At 49.1% G+C, this 19031-nt stretch overlaps 1 protein-coding gene and 1 long non-coding RNA gene across 6 annotated transcripts in view; one reads left to right on the forward strand and one right to left on the reverse strand.

Annotated features, from left to right (window-relative positions):
• Positions 1-19031, forward strand: part of SH3RF3 (SH3 domain containing ring finger 3) — a 215440-nt gene that overhangs the window by 93316 nt on the left and 103093 nt on the right. The window lies entirely within an intron of this gene.
• Positions 24-15033, reverse strand: LOC123652664. 2 transcript variants are annotated; one of them, XR_006742120.1, is made up of 3 exons: positions 14838-15033; positions 5991-5998; positions 24-34 (listed from the first exon to the last, which is right to left on the reverse strand). It is a non-coding gene; the product is annotated as an uncharacterized LOC123652664 (long non-coding RNA). The 2 variants fall into 2 exon arrangements; XR_006742119.1 differs by lacking the exon at positions 24-34 and adding an exon at positions 954-963.

A 19031-nucleotide genomic window follows, 5' to 3' on the forward strand; every position in this document is an offset into this window, starting at 1 on the left:
CCACATGTTCATTTTGGGAAGAGGCTTAAATGTTCTCTACTAACTAGCTTGCTAAGAGATTTGTTCACTTCTGAAGGAGGTGACTGAGTTCCAACCCTTTCCACCACCTCCACTGCTGATTCAAAGCTGACAACCGTGACAGGGTCTTAGTGGCCAGTGAGCGGTGAAACCTGCAGCTGGGGGATCCCAAAGGAAGTGGCATCACTGCTCGCCTTGGCCTGCCTTCAGAGTCTTTCCCACCTCCAAAGGGAAGTCACCACCATGCCCTTTCCACACACTGACATTCTGCAAGATCAGGGGTGGCGTGAGCAGCACACACAGTTGCCTATTGGGTGGGACCTCAAGAAAATAGGATACATTCCTTTAGCAGGCCCTCACCTTTTCCCAGAAATGTCCTTTCCTTTTGAAATTCTATCATTGGGATCTCCCACTTTGGCAATTCTCATCAGCTTATGTTTCCTTTGAAGCGCAGCACCCTTGATATCAATGATTTCAAACCATCACAGACATTGACCAGCTTGCCCACCCACTTTTTGGTTCCTGAGATTAATTTTAAGCTAAGACAGCTTAGAACCAGGCCCAATGAGAAGCGGGCGGGGGAGGATTGCTTTTGAGGGGAAGGGTTAGGGATTGTATAAAAGTAGTGTGGGGTACTGGCAGGGCTTGTGAAAATTAGGGTGTGGGCCCATGGGGGCCACTGGCGGCTGATGAGTGAGAGGGCACAGAAAATGAGGGCACACTGGGACAACTATTCCCAAGGCCATAGATTCTCTTGGGCTGTGCTGCTTTGGGATAGGAGTGACAGATTTGGGACTAAAGAATGCTAAACAGGCTCCCCCTTTCTTCTTTCTCTTTTTATACCAGAATACAACACAGCTCTTTTTCATGTGCTTTTTAGGGGTTCCTTCTTGTTGCAGTGCTCAGAGTCATAAACAGCTTGGGCACCCAGATACCTTGAATGATCTGCAACAATGAAAGATAAAAGCCACATGAAACACAGAAAACTGGTCTCGAGGAGTTAACATAAAATCCTAGCATGTTAGCCCTGGGATGGGGCCCAGAGGCCTCTCAGTTTAACTCCTCAGTTTACACATCAGGAAACAGAGGCCCAAGAAGTGGGGAGGACCTGCCTGGGGTTCTACAGGCTGCACAGCACCCTTTCTGCCCACTGCTGCCCTGGGTCCATTGCCTCCACTCTCCACTGGGTGGGAGTGGAGGGTCATCAGAGACCCAGCCTGGTGGACAGTGAGCACTGGAGAAGGGAGTGTCTTGGAATCCCTGGGGACTGTTGAGATTTTGGCTTCACTTGGGTGATAGTGCTCTACCAGCCCCGGTAGGAGAGAAATACAGGCATCCAAGTTCAGTCCTTGGAAGTATTAAGTAAGGAGTTTCCAATGTCAAAAACACCAATAGACAAGTTGGGTGATTACACAACTTTTCTGCTATTTAGATGCATCTGGATGCACTGGAATAAGGTTTACCCCAATGAATCATGATTTAAGAGTATTGCTGATTTTGTTTTGACAAAGACCTCATTTCTCTCCATTTATGGAGCACCTACTGTGTGGTTGGCTGTGCTGTGTCCATTACTGAATATAACACAGCTTTGCAAATAGATGGTGTTATCCTTATTGCAAAGGCAGGATAAAGCTCTGGGCTTTATAGGGTCCAGAGCTTTATCCTTTAATTTGCATAGGGTCCCATAGATGGAAGTGGTGAAGCAGATTCAGGGGGTCCTGAACCAATGGGAGGAGTCAGTCAGGCCTAAAGGAAGGTGTGTGGAGACATGGTATATCTGAGGTAAGTGTTGGGTGTGTTTGTGCAGCTCTGGGTTCCTCATGTGTAAGAAAGGGTAGCTTCGGTGCAGGGGCTGAATGAGGATAACACAGAGCTGTGTTCACAGACAGAAGTTAAGTCAAGGCTTGGCCCAAGGCTGGGTTCACAGACAGCAGCGTTGAGGGCAGTAGGATGATCATTCTGAAGGCTAAGTGGAAACACGTGGTTTCCACAGAGATGCCTGGGGCCATGGCCCCACTTGCTCCACTTCAGAACTGGGCCTTGGCCTTCCCTCCATCTGGAAAGCTCTTTATTCAAGATCACCTCCTCGATGAGGCCTCCTTGGACTCCTGCCTCTGAAGAGAGTGGAGCCCCTTCTCCAACTACAGGGCCCCTCAGAGGCCTCACCTCACCAGCTGAAATGGAGTCTGAGTTACCCACAGAGGAGACACCAGTCAGACTGGGGTTGCTTCTTCAGGTTAGATAGGTGATGTGGCAAAGGGGGGTGGTTGTGGAGCAAATTTCTACTATTTTCTAGCAGTTGGCGCTGTTGGAGAGCAGCTGCAAGGGGGTGTCCTGCATGCATCGTCCAGTGCTCAGAGGGACCCAGGAAGAGGGGACGTGAGTTGCCTTCTGGGGAGTGGGGTGGGAGGTGGGCCTGGAAAAAGCAGGAGTGCCCCTCCCATCACTGCCCCAGTCTGGTCTTCATGCTGTCCACCTTCAGGGAGGGCACTAGAGACATTTTTGCTGAAGGAAAAGGAGGTTTTAGGACTTTAGAATGCTAAACAGGCTCCCGATTCTTCCTTTTTTACACCAGCATACAATACAGCTCTTTTTCTTGTGCTTTTCAGGGCTTCTGAACAGGGCATTTTTGGCATCTATAAGCGTGTGGAGACACTGCCAATTTATGGGCCAAATTGTATTATTGAGGCCAGCCTGGCAGAGCCATTCATTGTGGATCCGAGAGAGCAGCTCCGCTGGGTGGTTGGGACGTTTACATGGAGAGGAGAGAGGAAAGAGCGAGCTAGAGAGCTGTGTGTGTGTGTGTTTGTGTGTGTGTGTGTGTGTGTGTGTGTGTGTGTGTGTGTGGTGTTTAAATGACCTGAGGACCAGGTAGGATGCTGCTCCTGAATAGAGGGGATTTATAAGAACTGCTTTCCTAAAGACTGTGTTTGGGAAAGCCATGGAAGACATTCGGGTCTCACAACATTAAAAGTGAACTTCAGGTAGGAAACAGCTGCCTCCTCCAGGACATGCAGCTCATGCTGTGGGACTAGGTACTGTCACCCTGCAGCCAGGTTGCATCTATCTCATTGTTGTTGGGAAAAAAAAAGTGCAACAAAGAAACAGCTCATCATCCACCACCAGCCCTAAAAGAGCCCTGTGTGCCAGGCATTTGCCACCAGGCATGTGCTGGGCGTGCCATCCTTGTGGAGCTGAGCCGCCTGAGCACTCTGGAGGGCAGCTGTAATCTCAAGTGTTAACATCTGGCAAAGCGCCTTTCCAGGGCAATGGTACCAAATGTTTTGTGTTAATTAGACTCACAGTGTGGACCCCTGACTGTCCTGAGGCGTTTCTGTGTTGCCCTGTGTTAGCACACGGAAGTGCACGCATGCCCCGGACTCCAGGCTGAGGGAGAACAAGGGTGGGGTGAGCCTTGTTCCTGCCCTGCCCTTTCTTCGTTATGCGGCACCTGCACCTGCTCCGGGCCCTCATCTCTTTCTGAGATTCTGTGTGACAAAGGCTGCACTCAGGCTTCTGGGAGCTTGTTTTTGCACGAGACAAGTACCCTGGTTCAGTATGAGAAAGCCGGCGCCATAGAGATCAAGCAGTGCTTGTCTGGGGGTTACAGAGGGTTTCCTTCCTCGTCCTGGCCTTGCCAGCTGCACACTCAGCCGTGGAGACCAGGCTGCGGTGTGGCTTGGAGCCCTGAGCTCTTCCCTGTTGCCCAAGCAACTCTGTGTATCTTCTGTTGTGTCCTATCTCCCTTTTCCCTTGCCTGCCCAGATTCTCTCTTTCCTGTTCTGGGTTCTCAGGTTCTGCAGCCAGCAAGAGAGTTTGCCTGGGATAAGCTGTGATATTTAAGTAAGGTCTTGGTAAAAATCTGACTGCATGCTTATGAATAAAATGATGTTTCTGCCACTGAAAGGTGGTTATCTTGTGTTATTCAGGGGCAGAAAGGAAAAGTATGTGGTGGTCAGAGCTGGGGAATTGCACAGTAACTCTGTCCTAGTATTTTATTTCACTTTCAGTTCTTATCGAAAAGGATGGGCAAAAGGATGGGACATATCTGCAAGCTGATGGGAGAGGAAATGTGCGTGAGACATAGGTTTAGTTGTGATGCCTATGACATGTGATTGGGGATGTTTTTGATTGCCCTGCCTGGCCATGCTGAACCACAGCCCCCAGAGCCAGAGGAGAATGCAAGCCAAACAGGAAGCCTGGCAGCGAGGGGCTGGGCCTTGAGGTGTCCTGTGATGATTACCGCTGTTGTGCACCATCTTTCCTCTCGCAGGGATCTTGTGGGCGATAGGTTACTATCACTGAGCGGAGCCGGTGAATGAACAAAACCCTGGCGGAGTCTGTGCTTTCTCAAGGGCCAGCCTGGGGCTGGGATGAGGCCCTAGAGGCCGTGCAGAACTAGGCTTTGTCTCAGCGCCACGCCCTGAGGGCCCTCAGGGCCTGGGCACTGCACACAGGCTAGTGCACTACAGTCCTGCATGGAACAGGCCGTCGATTAGTGTGGGCAGGGAGTACTGCCCAAGGCCATTCATCCTAAAACCCAGGAGGTAGTGTCAGCACAAATTCACTTGACAGAAAACCTTCAACTGTGCTTTCACTGATGACGGTGAAATCTATGTTTCCCTGCAGAACTGCGTTCATGGCAAGACCAACAGGGTGGGTGTGGAACACGGGAGAGGCATAGTCTACCTTCCAGTCTGAGGTTTCCCAGCTTCTGAGCCACGTGTCTTAAGGGCTGTGGCAGTGGTGGTCTGCATCTGATTGCATTACCAAGCAGTTCAGGCCCACCCATGCAGGCACACTGGAAAATGCGCCCTTCCAAACCACAGCGGTGAGTAGAAGGCTTGTCAAGAACGTGAAAATTTCATTCTTTGCAATGCGCAGGCATCTCAAGGCTGCCCAGGAGTCTCTGAGAGCACCAAGCAGTTTCCACGTGGCCCTGCAGAGCCACTCTCCCCTTGGTCCTGTGCATGCCCGGGAGGCTGAGCTGACTGGACCATGTCTGAGATGTGTGGTCAGATTGGCCCCTCAGAAGCAGGTGCCAGCGGAAGAAGCACAGAGCAGGATATTTACCTTCACTGCTCCCTCCACGGAGATCGCAGGCCCTTGCATGGCTGCTTCTCCCGGAGTGCTGCGAATCTCTTTCTCTGGTTCCCCTCTGGGCTCAGGGTACTAGTTGTAGGGCACTGTGCTGCCCATGATGAATTTGTACACTTGGTATTTTCCTTTTTGCAGACTCTCCTCAGTTACCAAGTTGACTGACCCATCTCTCTTCTTCCAGGATCTGCTTGGTAAACCTACCAAACCAAAAGAATGGGTCCTTTTGGTGGGGGCATTGCAGTGGCTGCTTGCCGCTGCTGTCTGAATGACTCCATTATAGCATACTAGTCACTACCTTCACCTCAGTCTCATGCCCCTGACCTATCTTGTTTGCCCAAAGATGAGGCTACCAAGAAAACACTTTGAACTTCTGCTTCTGGGAAACCTAGACATCCCTCCATGGCAACCATTCAGAAAAGATAAAAGAATCCAAATCTTGGGTCTCATAAGAAAAGGAAGTTAAAAGTCAGAACAGCTAGGATTAGGAGAGGTTTGGCATAGCTCCGTTGCCTCAACTTTAACATGTTAGGGTTTGTGAACACTCACAGATATGATAGTCTAAGACCAGTTCACAAGGGAGTCATTTCAACGTGACCACACCAGTTGTTCAGATAGGATGAAGTCAGAAAATCGGAGCAGCCTGCAGAGATGTCATTAAAGAAACTCTTCCTCCCTACATTATCAGGCACCCAGGTGACCTCCCAAAATGGGATCTTTGTCATGGAGGCCTAATGTCATCTCCACCCTGTCGAGGGCTGGTCTGTGAGTCCTGACAGCATACTGGGAGTTCTGCCAACAAAGGATTGTCACCAAAGGAGGTTGACTTACCATTTTTGTTTCCCTCATGTAATCTTGCCAGGAGCCCAGAAGACTGCTGTTCCTGGTCCTTGTCTGTGTCATGACGGAGGACACGGGATGAGATGGCAGATGTCTATAGAGCTACCACAGGATGACTGACATCACTTTCTTACTTGGTAGCTCTAGAAATCTGCATGCCCGTGTGGTAGAAAGCCTGATGAAGGTAAAGAAAGTGGGACTAGGGTCTTGACGCCAAATCACAGCTATGAATAAACTGACAGTTATTTGTGGGCTTACCAAGGACATAAAACAATTGTTTTGGCACAAATAAAGTGGCACTGTGCTGCGCACTCACATTCGTTTGTCAACTGTTCTTGGAATGGGTATTAAATTATAATGGAGAAGCTGCTTTCATAAAGCCAAACTGGAATTTTCTAAGCTGTCAAGTGCAAATAAAATGATTAACTATCTCTGCTTCCTCTGTCTCTGCAAAACAGAGCCCTTTGTCTGCTGCCACTTGTCTTGAATGCCTGTGCTGTGTACACATGGTGTTGACGCCACATTCTCTCCAAGTGGCTGGGATGATTCTTCTCATTACTTATTCAGAACTGGTGTAAGATTTCAAATTATTTGCTTCAACACAAAGGTATCTTAAAGACAACCAATTCAGTATGTACTATACTGTAGAGAACTTGTGGTTTGTACATGAGTTTATACTTTCTTGATTATGTGTTCTCAGTTCAACAAGAAATGAGTCTACAACCATATAGGAAGTACCATTGGGAACAGAAGACTCTGTGGAAGGTCGCAGTAGTTAAGGAATCATGGAGTGGCATTTGCCATGATCTTGCACTTACAATAAATGGCCTTGTCTTTGGTTTTGGGCACATGGGAAACTCTATGATTTTCATCCCTTCTGTGGTTTTCTTGTCTGGGTAGCTTGGGTGTTGTGGCTTCATGTGGCCTAAATCTAAGTGACAATGAAATCTTAAAACTGGAAATCCAGTTATCTAGTTACCTTTTTCAGACCTTTCTTCATCTAGCACATGGTTGGGTTGAGCTAGATGATCTCTGGGGTTCCTTTCAGCTCTGCTTGTAACTATTGGGTTCTAAGCCTTTGTGGCTCTTTCACTCGGTTCAGTGCTTCTAATTTTTAAGATGCTAGACGACCACTGGGGGATCTTGTTAAAATGCAGTCTGCTTCTAGAGGTCCAATGGGACTCCTGGGAGTCACCAGAGCTACAGGTCTGTGGACCACACTCCAAGTGCCATGGATGTAGATGGCCAGTATTGCCTGGTTCTGGGTAAGACAGACATATTCTTTGTCTCCTTCAGGCTTTTGGAACTCATCCCCCTTCCCCCCCCCTCTTTTTTTATTCTCTTTGGCAATAATAAGAAATGAGGAGGGCAAGGTGAGAACTTCTGTTTCTGGTAATCTGATGAACTGCTCCTTGGCACACAGTCAATGTTTATTATGCTAGTTGAATGGGAGAAGACATGAGTGTATGCAAGCATAAAATACTGAGATTTCATACCTAGGATAGTCCTCTGGCTGAAAGTTCTTTTTACCTCCCCATAGCCTATTATTTTTCTAAATCACCTCAAGTCCTCACTCCTCCTTGAAGCCCTCTGCCTCCCTACCTATTGCATCTCTGGCTTTGGGAGCAAGTGAGCAGACTGTAGGCAGGTGCCGCTGCACTCATGCATGTGACTGCAGGCCAGCCATCAGATGCCTCAAGACAGTGCAGCCTGTAACAACTATATGAAATGCCTTTTCCATCTGGTTTAGAGCTTAAATATTCTTTTTATTCTTTATATATGCATCTTCTGCTTCTTTTGCCAGATGGTACATTTGTTGAAAATTGGGACCGTGTGTTTGGCTACTTCCTCTGTTTTGATTTCCCTGGAGAGTTAGCAGAGTGCTGGGTGCAGAGCAGGTGCCCAGTGGACGACCATGCTGCTGGAGCCACTCTGAGTCCCACCTTCTCACGTGCTCATTTGGTTCCCAAGGGAGCCCATAATTTCCTTGACCTGGGAAGTGTTCAGAAGTGGTTGCTGAATGGGTCAGATGGAGCCTAATTAGAGAACCTTATTCTCCTGAGTTGGATGGGGAAAATGCTATCAAGATACTGTGGAGAAATGCCAGAAAAGCAACAACAGAAGGCTGTCAGGAGAAAAAAAGAAACAAGAAATTTCTATTTTTTGCATTGTGCTATGGGAAGGAAAGTTGTTTTGATTTGTCATGATCTGCCTGCAGCTGCCTCTCACTTTGGTGGGACAAAGCCTGTTGCCCAAAGAGGGAGTGGGGATGCTGCTTCATTGCCAGGGCTGCCTGGAGTGCAGGGCCTGTGGTGGATGCGAGGGTGGGGCTTCAGGGGAGCGCCACTTCACCCTGGCTGGGCTCTTGGAGGGCCCTGCTGTCCCTGGGATCTGCTGATCTCAGGCAGTACCTTCATGCTGAGAAGTTGGGAGGGATTTGAGGACATAGTGCCCACCTACCCCTACCAGGCTCCCTTTGCTCTTAAGCTTCTCCTTGGCTCTGGATTCACCCATAGACTTCAGAGTGCGGGGTCTTAACCTTGGCAAGGTCATCAGCCTCAAATGGCATCTCAGGTCTGCAGAGGAGCTTCCAGGAGATGGGCCATGTTGGATGTCTCTTCAGTATGAAAATTGTGCATGTTTAAAAATCTTTTCTTCCAATTAAAAACATTACTTCTCTCAGAACACAAAATGTCAAATGTGTAAATATCTATACTAATAAAAGGGTAATATGCAAATTGGTCAGGATGCCCCAACAGTAACGACTGAACAGCAGGCTGCGTGAGGTGACCAGGCTGGCAGGGGGTTTGTGAGGGATGACCAAATGACTAAACAGCAGGCTGTGTGGGCGACCAGGTCTATGGGGGAGGGATAGTGAGGGGAAACCAAGCCAGCATGGGGGCAGTTGGGGGTGACCAGGTCAGCAGAGGGGGCCATGATGGGTGACCAAGCAGGTAGAGGGGGCAGTGAGGGGTGACCGGTCCAGTGGGGGTGGCAGTTGGGGGTGAAAGGCGGCAGCAGGGGAAGTTAGGTGTGATCAGGCTGGCAAGGGGAGTCAATTGGGTGATCAGGCATGCAGATGAGCAGTTAGGAACCAGCAGTCCCAGATTGGAAAGTGTGCCAGCTGGGCTGAGGGAACCCCCCAATGCATGAATTTCATGCACCATGCCTTTAGTCCTATCTAATAAAATAATAATATGCAAATCAACCACCACTCCACTACACCCACTAGCCACACCCAAAAGCCACGCCCACCAGCCAATCAGGAGCAAATATGCAAATAAGCCCAACCAAGATGACTTTGGCCACAGAGAGTAGGAGGGTGGCTTGGATTTCCCAGGCAATGGAGGAAACCAAGCTTTCCGCCTGCCCTTGCTGCCTAGGCCTCCACTCAAAGCTACAAAGTTTCAATTATAGAAGATACATAAACCCAAACAGAAATGGCAGCAGCCACAGAGCTGGAAAGAGCAGGAGGCTAGGGTTGCCCTGGCAATGGAGGAAGCCAAACTTTCCACACACCCTGGCCAGCCCAGGTTACAAAGTTTCAAGTTACATAGAAGATACATAAATCCCAACAGAAATGGCTGCTGCCACGGAGCAAGCAGAAGACTTGGCTCCACTACAGGCTACAAAGGTGCATCTTAGTGGGGAATCCAGGAGGTCTGACCAACACTGCATTTCAGAGCTTTGCTGCAAAGCAAGGGGCCTGTAGGACATGCTGTGGTGCAGCCTTCTCTCTCTACCCACTTCCCTGTGCTATGCCCAGTGCAAGCCCAGCCTTCCTGCCTGTAACTGAGGGGTTGACACAATCTAGTAAACGTCACAGACCTCACATAAAGCAGGCAGGTGTGTCTTCCCTCTACATGCCATCTCAACAAAACAGCTCTTCCAGGCAAGGATAAAACATTGGCAAAAGGGAAAGAACAAAGATGATAAATGAGAAAAATGTCCAAAGTAGAAATTAAGAAATGCATCTTTAAACAATGGGATAAAATTTTCTTTAAAATAGAGAAAAACTGGGGGAGGGGGGAAACTGTAAATTCCTAATAGGTAAATAGTTACGTAAATTATGGGAAATATTTGTCATGACATTACAGCTATTAAATATCCATTTTAAAACATTCAATGAAGTAAAAATGTTAAAGCCGAACAGAGCATTAAGTGAAAAGACCAGTGCACAAAACTTCATTTGTGCTGTCTCAGGGTTGGCACCATAGGGAAGGGGTGTACACAGTCTTCTTTAAAAAATACCCAGTACTGCAGTGCAAAGACAAAGGTCCACAGAGCTCACCTCACAGCATGTGCTCATGGTCAGAGGCCACCAGCACCCAGCTGGAGGCTGCTGCCCTCCCTGCTTTTCTTGACTGACCTGGGCATTCAGAGTATTGTCAGCCGCTGACCATCCAGGCCACCGGAAAGGTGAGAGGCCTGGCCAACAGAAAGGAGTGAAGGACAGCTCTCCCTCACCTCACCCGCACTGTCAGCCCCTCTGCCCTAGTGGAAGTCAGCTCACCAAGCCCACTGGCCACTCGAAGACGAAGGGCATGAAGACCATGGTGACCTGGGAAACCCCTTTCTCAAATTAAAACCCAATTTCCCAGACTCATTTACTTGTTCTTGGGCCAGTGACTCTCTCAGTGGAAGTGAGTTGTACCAAACAATAAGTGTCCTTCCTTATTATTCCTGCTTGGCAACCAGCCCTTCCTAAATCCACCTGCACAGAATGAGAAAAAACAACAAAGCACTCCCTTGCTCACATCTGGGCAGAATACTTGCATCTATGTTCAGAACAGAGAGTCAGGGGAAGCAGCAGCGTGGCCCAGGGAACAAGCAAAAGGGCTGTGGCTAGAGTAGCCCGATTCTTTACCATGGCCCCCGCCTTCCTTCACATCCTCCAGCAGCTGCCTGCCTGCACCCAGTGTCTGGCAGCTCCTTGTCAACCTCATGTCCCTCCTTGTCATAGTCTTTTCTCTACTAAAAAGTGACCCTGTATTCTTCCTCCTGTTCCACAAAGAGGGAAATGTATGTGGTTTGTGATCATTCTTCAGGCCTCCATGAGAGAGGGGGTCAGATACAGTTTATTGGCAGATTTTGCTCCAGTCATTGGAGAGCTTTTCCAAAGACAGGTGCTCTGTCTGGATGAAGAACTGTTATTAGAACCCTCCTTGCATCCTTTACCTGATTGTCAAATGTTTGAGCACCTACTGTGTGGCCTGGGACTCGGTTGGGAAGAAGGCAGGACAGCCCCTGTGGTCCATGCCCAGTGGACATGGGCTTCGCAGCTCACGGGAGGGCTGCTCTGAGGGAAGGGCCCTGCTGGAGGAGTTGGCTACCCTGGAAACAGACACAGTGCCCAGACATAGTTGTGCTTAGAAGTGGGAAGAACTTAGCAAGGAGGGAGGGGGAGAAAAGGAGTGTGCTTGGTAGTGAATACAGCATTTTCTCATTTGTTATTTTAGCTAAATATTTATTGAATGCTTATTATATTAAGCTGCAGTGTGGATGGCCTAGGCCTGGGATCCAGCCATTCACCCACTTCCTCCCTCATTCATATGCACTCACCTACCGCACACCAGGCATGAGGCCAGTCCTGAGTGCATAGTGATGGGCCTGCGAATTAGAGTCTCTCTCGAGGAACTTCTGGTCCAGGTGGGAGAGTCAGTTAAGATGTAAACACCCGAATACTTGTCTGACGCAGTCATAAGTGCCAAGCAGAGTGTGAGCCGTGGAGAACGAGAAAGAGGAGTGTAGATGGCATCTGCAAGGAGCGGGTGGTCAGGAAATGTCTCCCAGGAGCTGATTTCCCTGGAGGAGTTTGTTGTTCATCTGTCCCATTTTCATTATGTTTATTGTTATTACTATAAATGCTGTGAATAATAGAAAAGACAAATTTCTGCTTGCCTTCTTTGTGGATACCCTTTGCTAAGGCAGTTGAAAGAAAGCCCACAAAAAGTGAAGAGGTGAGATTCTGCCACCTGGGTGATCAGAACCTAGAGAGCAGGCATCTGAACCTGCCCTCACCCAGCACAGTCACCCCTACCCCAGGCCTCCAGGTGTCCCCTGAGCTAACCGCCACACCGGCTTGTGCCGTACTGTGACAAGATGTCCAGCAGGGGTGTCCTCCTCTGAATAGAGATGGACTGTCCCCATCATCACACCTGATCCTGAGGAGGGCGGGAAGAAATGTGCAGGGTGTTGGGGCAACATCAGGAAAGACGGAAGGTATGAGAAGTTGGAAGCCAGTGTAAAGAAGTTACCAAATACCGTAGATGGAGAGGAGGAAAGAAGAAAGGCAGTGAGAGGGCAGGGCATGCCCAATCTTAGCCATTTTCCCACAGACGGGGCTGTGTGAGGGCAAAGTGAAGGTGGCAGGAAAACTGCCCATGTGGGTCTCATACCTGGCCAGGTTTCTGCATTGTCAGTAGAGGCCTGGTGGCTGCCCCAGACCCTGTGGCCTATGGATCTTAGAAAGAGGGTCTTCCGTGGGCAGTTTCTGAGAATAGGCTGAGCAGGAGATGTGCAGGTCCCTTTCTGTCAGGGCGATGAGCCCCACTTTGACCTTGGCCACCTGCACTGTGCCAGGCCTGGTGGAGCCTATGTGGTGAGCAAGGCCGTTAGGTGCTCCTCACAGTCCAGTCCTGCGATCCAGTGCCAGCTCTCCCTCCCTCTTTCTACCTGAGACAGGCCACCGTGAAGGTCGGTGGCTGTGCAGGCACACCAGGTCCCTCCTGTCCCTTATCCTGTATTGGAACAGCCTGTCAGCTCTCCCCACAAAACACCCTCAGCTCTACCTCCTCTTCCCTGGATGATGGAGCTGCCTCCCAACTCTTTCCTACTTCTTCCCTTATCTCTGTGTGTATTTCTGCACAGTGGCCAGAGCGATTCTGTTAAAACAGAAGTCAGATGATGCCAGTCCTAGACTCAAACCCATCCCCTTATGCCTACCATCATAGTCAGAGAAAAAGCCAGAGCCTGTGAAATGACCGGTGAGGGCCTGCACCACCCACCCCACACCCAGTGCCTCTTCTGCCGCTTCTCCCCTGACCACGCCACTCTCCCTGCTGCAACTCCCTGGGCAGGCTCCCACCTCAAGACATTTGCACATGCTGTTCCTTGCCTTGAACACCCTCCTCCCACCACATCTTCTTCTCAGTGGGGCCTTCCATGATCGCTCAACTTAAAATTATAGCTCTGCCTTCCCCAAATACTTCCTGTTTCTTTCCCCTTGAGATTTTCCAGAGGACTTCTTACCATTAAGCCTTCTCTGTATCTTATTTGTATTTCTTGTTATTGTCTCATTGGCCACTAAAGTGGAGGAACCGTAGAACAGTCACCGCTGTGTCTGCATGTGCAGGAATGGTGCTTGCCACATGAGATCCTCCACACACTTGAGAGATTGCCTGCAAGGCCACCCTGAGGGAAGCTCTGAAATTCACTACAGTGTTAAGTTGCCCTTCATTTCCTAAATTTCCCTCATGGGAGCTTGCAGAAAACCTTGAGTTACAAGGTGCTTCTTTTGCCCTGTACTCAAGGAATCTAAACACTGTTTCTATCTGGAATGGTCTAAATAATTGGGGGGTAAAAGTGAATCCTCTAGCAATCTTTTCTTGACCTCTCTGCTCTTGTTAGCCGCAGGTGAAGGATGTGCTGTGCTTTGGGCTCATTTATTGATTGATTAAAATGCTGACAAATGAGCATGTACAGCTAGGACAAAGCATTCAATTAGAAAGCCTGAAATGAAAATTTAGAACCACTTAATGACAAGTAGGATGTGCAGAGCCAACTCAGAAAAGGATAAAATGAGAAAGTTTAAAGCAGGCAAGGATTCCTTCTGCTGTTCCCTCTGCGCTGTTGCTCAGCTCAGGCCAGGTACTGCTGTGTGCCAGACCCACTGCTCCAGGAGTGAGCCTGTGATAAAGAGGAACTCCGACATGGGCCTGGTGCCCGTATCCATGCGCACAGGGATGGGGTGACCCTGAGGAATGCTGCAGATGGTTAGCACAAATGTTTTGTGCCTGCATTGGCCCTGTGAAGGAAGACATTGCAGGCTCACAGTGTGCCCGGCGTCCATCTCCATGCTGGGTAGCTAGGGGCTGATCAGTGAAAATACACAGGGAAGCTTGTCATCCTCTCTGCATCGTCCTCTTCTGCCTTTACCTGCATGTAGACCGAATGGACTCTCCAGGTGATAGTGGACTGCCCACAGCCCCTTTCTCACAAGTGGGTGTGAGGTCCATGATCCCATTCCTGCTAAAGGAGAACAGCTTCCATGAGCCCATTCCTGCTATTTGGTCTCTGCACCCTCAGGACCCTTGGGGCCTGCTAGGTCGGGTCAGTGCAGGCGAAGGACTGCAGAGGCCCCAGCTCACTCCTGGCTCTGCCTTGGCACTAACTCTGGGTCAGTCTAGAAGGGGAGACCAGCACTTTAGAGTTTTGAGCATTAAATAAGGTTGTGCACAATGTGACCCATACAGTCCATTTTTGGTAAAAACAAACAAACTGCTATTTCATTGCTTATGAGAATGCTGCCTTATTTGCTGTAGGCCATAGTTTGTCTAAAGGGGAACTGTCCTGGTTCCCATGCACAGACCAAGTCTTCGGGAAACCCTTTGGAGCATAGCACCTCTGTACACACTTGCCTTTTGCATATGTGTGCAGTGTGTATTATATGTCTCTGTGCCTGTGCAGTATCTGTGTGCATGTGTGGTGTATATAGTGTGAAGGTTGTTGGAGGCTAAATCCAGCAGTCATAAATGCCAGAAGTTCATCAAAAGATTTGTGAACCTTGAGGCTTCATCAGGGCTGAATACATATTATTGTCTACTGGAATGCTGAAGGCATTTCCCCAAACCTGAAGATCTGCAAATATTGTTGCCTGTTACCAGACAACTGAGGGCATTTCAATTTAATGTTATTGCCTCCTGCTGGCCAAAAACCTGAACAGCCAAGACAGTTCCCCCAAAACTGACAATGCCTACTGTATATTAAACCTTACCTTTGATATGCATATTTGCTTTGCTTTAGGACAATTTGTGCTAATAAAGAGCAAGAGGTCCAGAGACTCAGAGAACTTGTTACTGAAGCTAAGCCCTCCTCTGGCTACCCCATGGATTGCAAATTTGTATTATACTAGTGGCCCAGTGCATGAAATTCCTGCATATTAAAAGGGAATTAGAGCAAAGATTTTAATATTGCTATTTGCCTGTTCTGTATAATAGAAGTGTCAGAGATGAAAGAAAATTAGTAAAATGTATATGAAAATCTACCTCCATGAGACCCAGAGTTAAGTCTCCACCCAAATGTGTGCACTTCAAAATTGCATGAGACTCTGATCCAGCCAGTCCCACCCCCATCAAGCCCTGCCGGGCAGGGGGCATGAACTGAAGCCACCCACCCTGCTGATCGGTCATTTTGCGTCATGGTGTGATGACCATTTGCATGTTAGCCTTTTATTATTATGATTTCTAGTCTTTTTATTAATTTACTTCGCAGTGCCTTCTCCAGATTCCTGAACCTTTCTAGATGCTGGATATCACTCCAGCATTAGTAGGTGTCTATGTATGTGTGTTGGGGAGGTAGGTATGTGATGGGTGATGTGTGTTTGTATATCTGTACAGTAGTAGGCTGTGTGTGTTGGGTTATGTCTGGCTGTGTATGTGGTGTCTGTATGCATGTTTGTAGTGTGTGTGGTATGTGGGTGTGTGTTCACATGCAGTCTCTCTCTTTGCACTCATTCTACCTGACCCAGGCCAGGCCCAGACCACACTGGCTGTTCTTTGCACAGAAGTTCAGCCCAGGACTTCAACTGAACTCCATTGCTTCTGAAGAGGAGGAAATGATGTCACAAAGGCCCTTGATTACAATATATTTGCAAAGCTATTCTTGCACATCTTAGCCTTCTTCCTAGGAGGGGTGGCCCCATAAACACATTTTAAATTTTTTAAAAATATGATTTTATTGATTTTAGAGAGAAAGAAAGGGAGAAAGAGAGGGAGAGGAAGAGGGAGAGAGAGAGGGAGAGGGAGAGGGAGAGGGAGAGGGGGAGAGAGAGAGAGAGAGAGAGAGAGAGCAAGAAATATTATGGAGTAGCTGCCTCTTGCCCACAACCAGGGCACATGCCCTGACTGGGAATTGAACCAGTAACCTCTTGGGGCATAGGCCCCACTGGTCAGGGAAACACATCTTTCTTGTCATCATTCTAGCTCTGTCTTGCCTCTTTAGGATATTGGAAAGATTGGCCTAAACAGAGAGAGATTTACTCTCAAGGACATTCCTTCAAATAGCTGCTAAAGCTTCTGGGGTCAAAATGTGTTGTTCCTTTCAGCTCTCAGCCTCTCCCCTACCTCTCCCTGAGCAAGGCGTTCCTAGTATCTGGATCACATGACTCAGGGTCAATCAGGAAGCCACAGGATGTCCTGTCCAGAGGTTTCCGTGCCTGAGCTTCTGCCCTCTTTCTTCTCCCCAATACAACTGTTGATGGATAGGCAGAAGCGAGTTCCTTTTCTTTTTTTTTAAATTAAATTTTTGAGATAACATCCATAAACTAGTGGCCTGATGCATGAAATTTGTGCATGGGAGGGGGTTGTCCCTTAGCCCAGCCTGCACCCTCTCCAATCTGGGACTCCTTGGAGAATGTCTGAAATCCTTCTCACAATCCGGTACCACTAGCTCCTAACTGATCACCTGCCTGCCTGTTTGATTGCCCCTAACTACTCTGCTGGCCTGCTCGCCCCCAACTGTCACCCCCCTGCTGGCCTGATCACTCCCAACTACTCCCCACTGCCAGCCTGCTCACCCCCAACTGACCCACCTGCCGACCTGCTCGCCCCCAGCTGCCCTCCCTTCCTGATTGTCCCTAACCACCTCTGCCTCAGCCCTGCCCGATGGCTTTGTCCAGAGGATGTCCAGAAGGTCTCCTGATCTAATTAGCATATTACCCTTTTATTAGTATAGAGGGTGGGGCCTGGCTGGTCTGCGCTAAAGAGGGTCCCAGATGAGGGTGGGGGTCCCTTTGAGAGATGGGGCCTGGGGTGATTTGCAGGGCAGCCATGCACCATTTGGGGTGGATCCCCACTGGGGGCTGTGCCAGCCTGCGCAAGGGGCTGAGTGCTGTTTGCAGGCTGGCCACACCCCCATCAGGGTGAGGGTCCCTGCTGTGGGGCATGACCAGCCTGGGGGAGGGGCTGAGGGCTATTTGCAGGCTGGCCACATCCCCATAGGATAAAGATCCCTGCTGGGGGTGTGGACAGCCTGGCAGAGAGGCTGAGGGCTGTTTAGGGGTGGTTTGCGGGCCAGCCAAGCCCCCAGCTTTGTCCAGAAGGTTTCTAGATGGTCTCCCGATCTAATTAGTATATTACTCTTTTATTAGTATAAATTAGTATAAATATAAAACCCTAATATGCAAATAGACCGAATGGCAGAACAATGAACAACTGGTCGCTATAACATGCACTGACCACCAGGGGGCGCATGCGGAACATGGCAGGCATTGGCTGAAGCAGGATGGTGGAGCAGATGAGCAGGGGTACCAAACCAAGGCAAGGCGCAGGTTGCTGTTATCAGGGTGGGCCTCTGGTAGTTACTGAAAATTCTTTGCTCACACATGCCTTGGTCCTACCTGATGCTTGCATCTGCTGCCACTGCTGGTGCTACAGCCACCACTCAGAGCCATTGCTTGCACCCACTGCTGGCACCTGGCGGTGGCCCCAATTGCTCAGCACCATCAGTGGGTGCTGGCCCTGAGCATCTCTCAGGACTTTTCCATCTCCCCCTGCTCCTGAGGGGTGATTGGGGCTGCTGCTTGCACCTGCTGATGGAGCTGGCCCCAATTGCTCCAAGCCATCAGCACATGGCAGTGGCAGTGGCAGTGGCAGTGGCAGTGGCAGTGGCAGTGACCAGGAGCGGGGCTGAGGGCAGAGAGGGGACTGGGGGCCGCATCAGGAAGGGCTGGGTGGTGGCACGGAGGATGGGCTGAGATCCCACCCCTGTGCCCACCACAGCCTCACAGCCTGCAGTTCCTTTCAAGGTGCACAAATTTGTACACTGGGCCCCTAGTTTGTTGATAACATTGTATAATTTTCAGGTGTACAGCTTTGTTATATGACATCTCTGTGCTCATCACCTGAAGACTGGTCTCCCTTTGTCACCATGTATTGGGATATCTGACCCCTTTACCCTCTTCATCCTCCCCTATTCCCTTGCCCTTTGGTAGCCACCATTCTGTTGCCTGTGTCTATTGTTTGTTTTGTTCATCACTTTTTGTTTTATATCCCACATATGAGTGAAATAATTTGGTTCTTATCATTTTCTGTCCGACTTATTTCACTTAGCATAATATTCTCAAGGTCCATCCATGTTGTCTCAAATGGCAGTACTCTATCTTTTTATGGCTAAGTAGTATTCCATTGTGTATGTACCACATCTTCTTTATCCAGTCATCCATTGCAGGACACTTGAGTTATTTCCATGTCTTGGTCACCATGAATAATGCTGCAGTGAACATATGGGTGCAATATCTTTATGAATAAGTGTTTTTACTTTATTTTAGGTAGATAACACAGAAGAGGGTTGCTGGGTAATAATGTAGTTCTATTATGAAGTTTTTGAGGAACCTCATACTGTTTTTCCATAGTGGCTGCACCAGTCTGCATTCCCACCAGCAGAAGGCTCGTTTTTCTCCACATCCTCTCCAACACTTGTTATTTCTAGTCTTATTGATAACTAGAGGCTCGGTGCACAAATTCGTGCATGAGTGGAGTCCTGAGGGGGTGGGGAGGACTGGGATGCCCTTGCCAGCCCAGGATCCTGATCCATCATGCTGACATTCATGCTGGTTTTCGGGAGCCACCTGGTGGCCACTTTTATATTGTTTCTTCCTTGTGGAGCGTCTATGAAGGGGAAGTGGCTGTGGTGCCCTAGGAGGACTTCCAGGAGGCTGGCAGCGCTGTCAGAATCAAGCTGGTTGCTCTGGTCCATTGGTGCCTGGCCTGTCATTGCCTGGCCTGTTCTCTGGAGATTGGGCCTGCAGGATACTGAGGGAATGAGTGGCTGCCACCAGCCTGATGAGCCGCTGGGAT

The sequence above is a fragment of the Pipistrellus kuhlii genome, unplaced genomic scaffold, assembly GCF_014108245.1.
Source record: "Pipistrellus kuhlii isolate mPipKuh1 unplaced genomic scaffold, mPipKuh1.p scaffold_m20_p_2, whole genome shotgun sequence".
In the NCBI taxonomy this organism is placed as follows: domain Eukaryota; kingdom Metazoa; phylum Chordata; class Mammalia; order Chiroptera; family Vespertilionidae; genus Pipistrellus; species Pipistrellus kuhlii.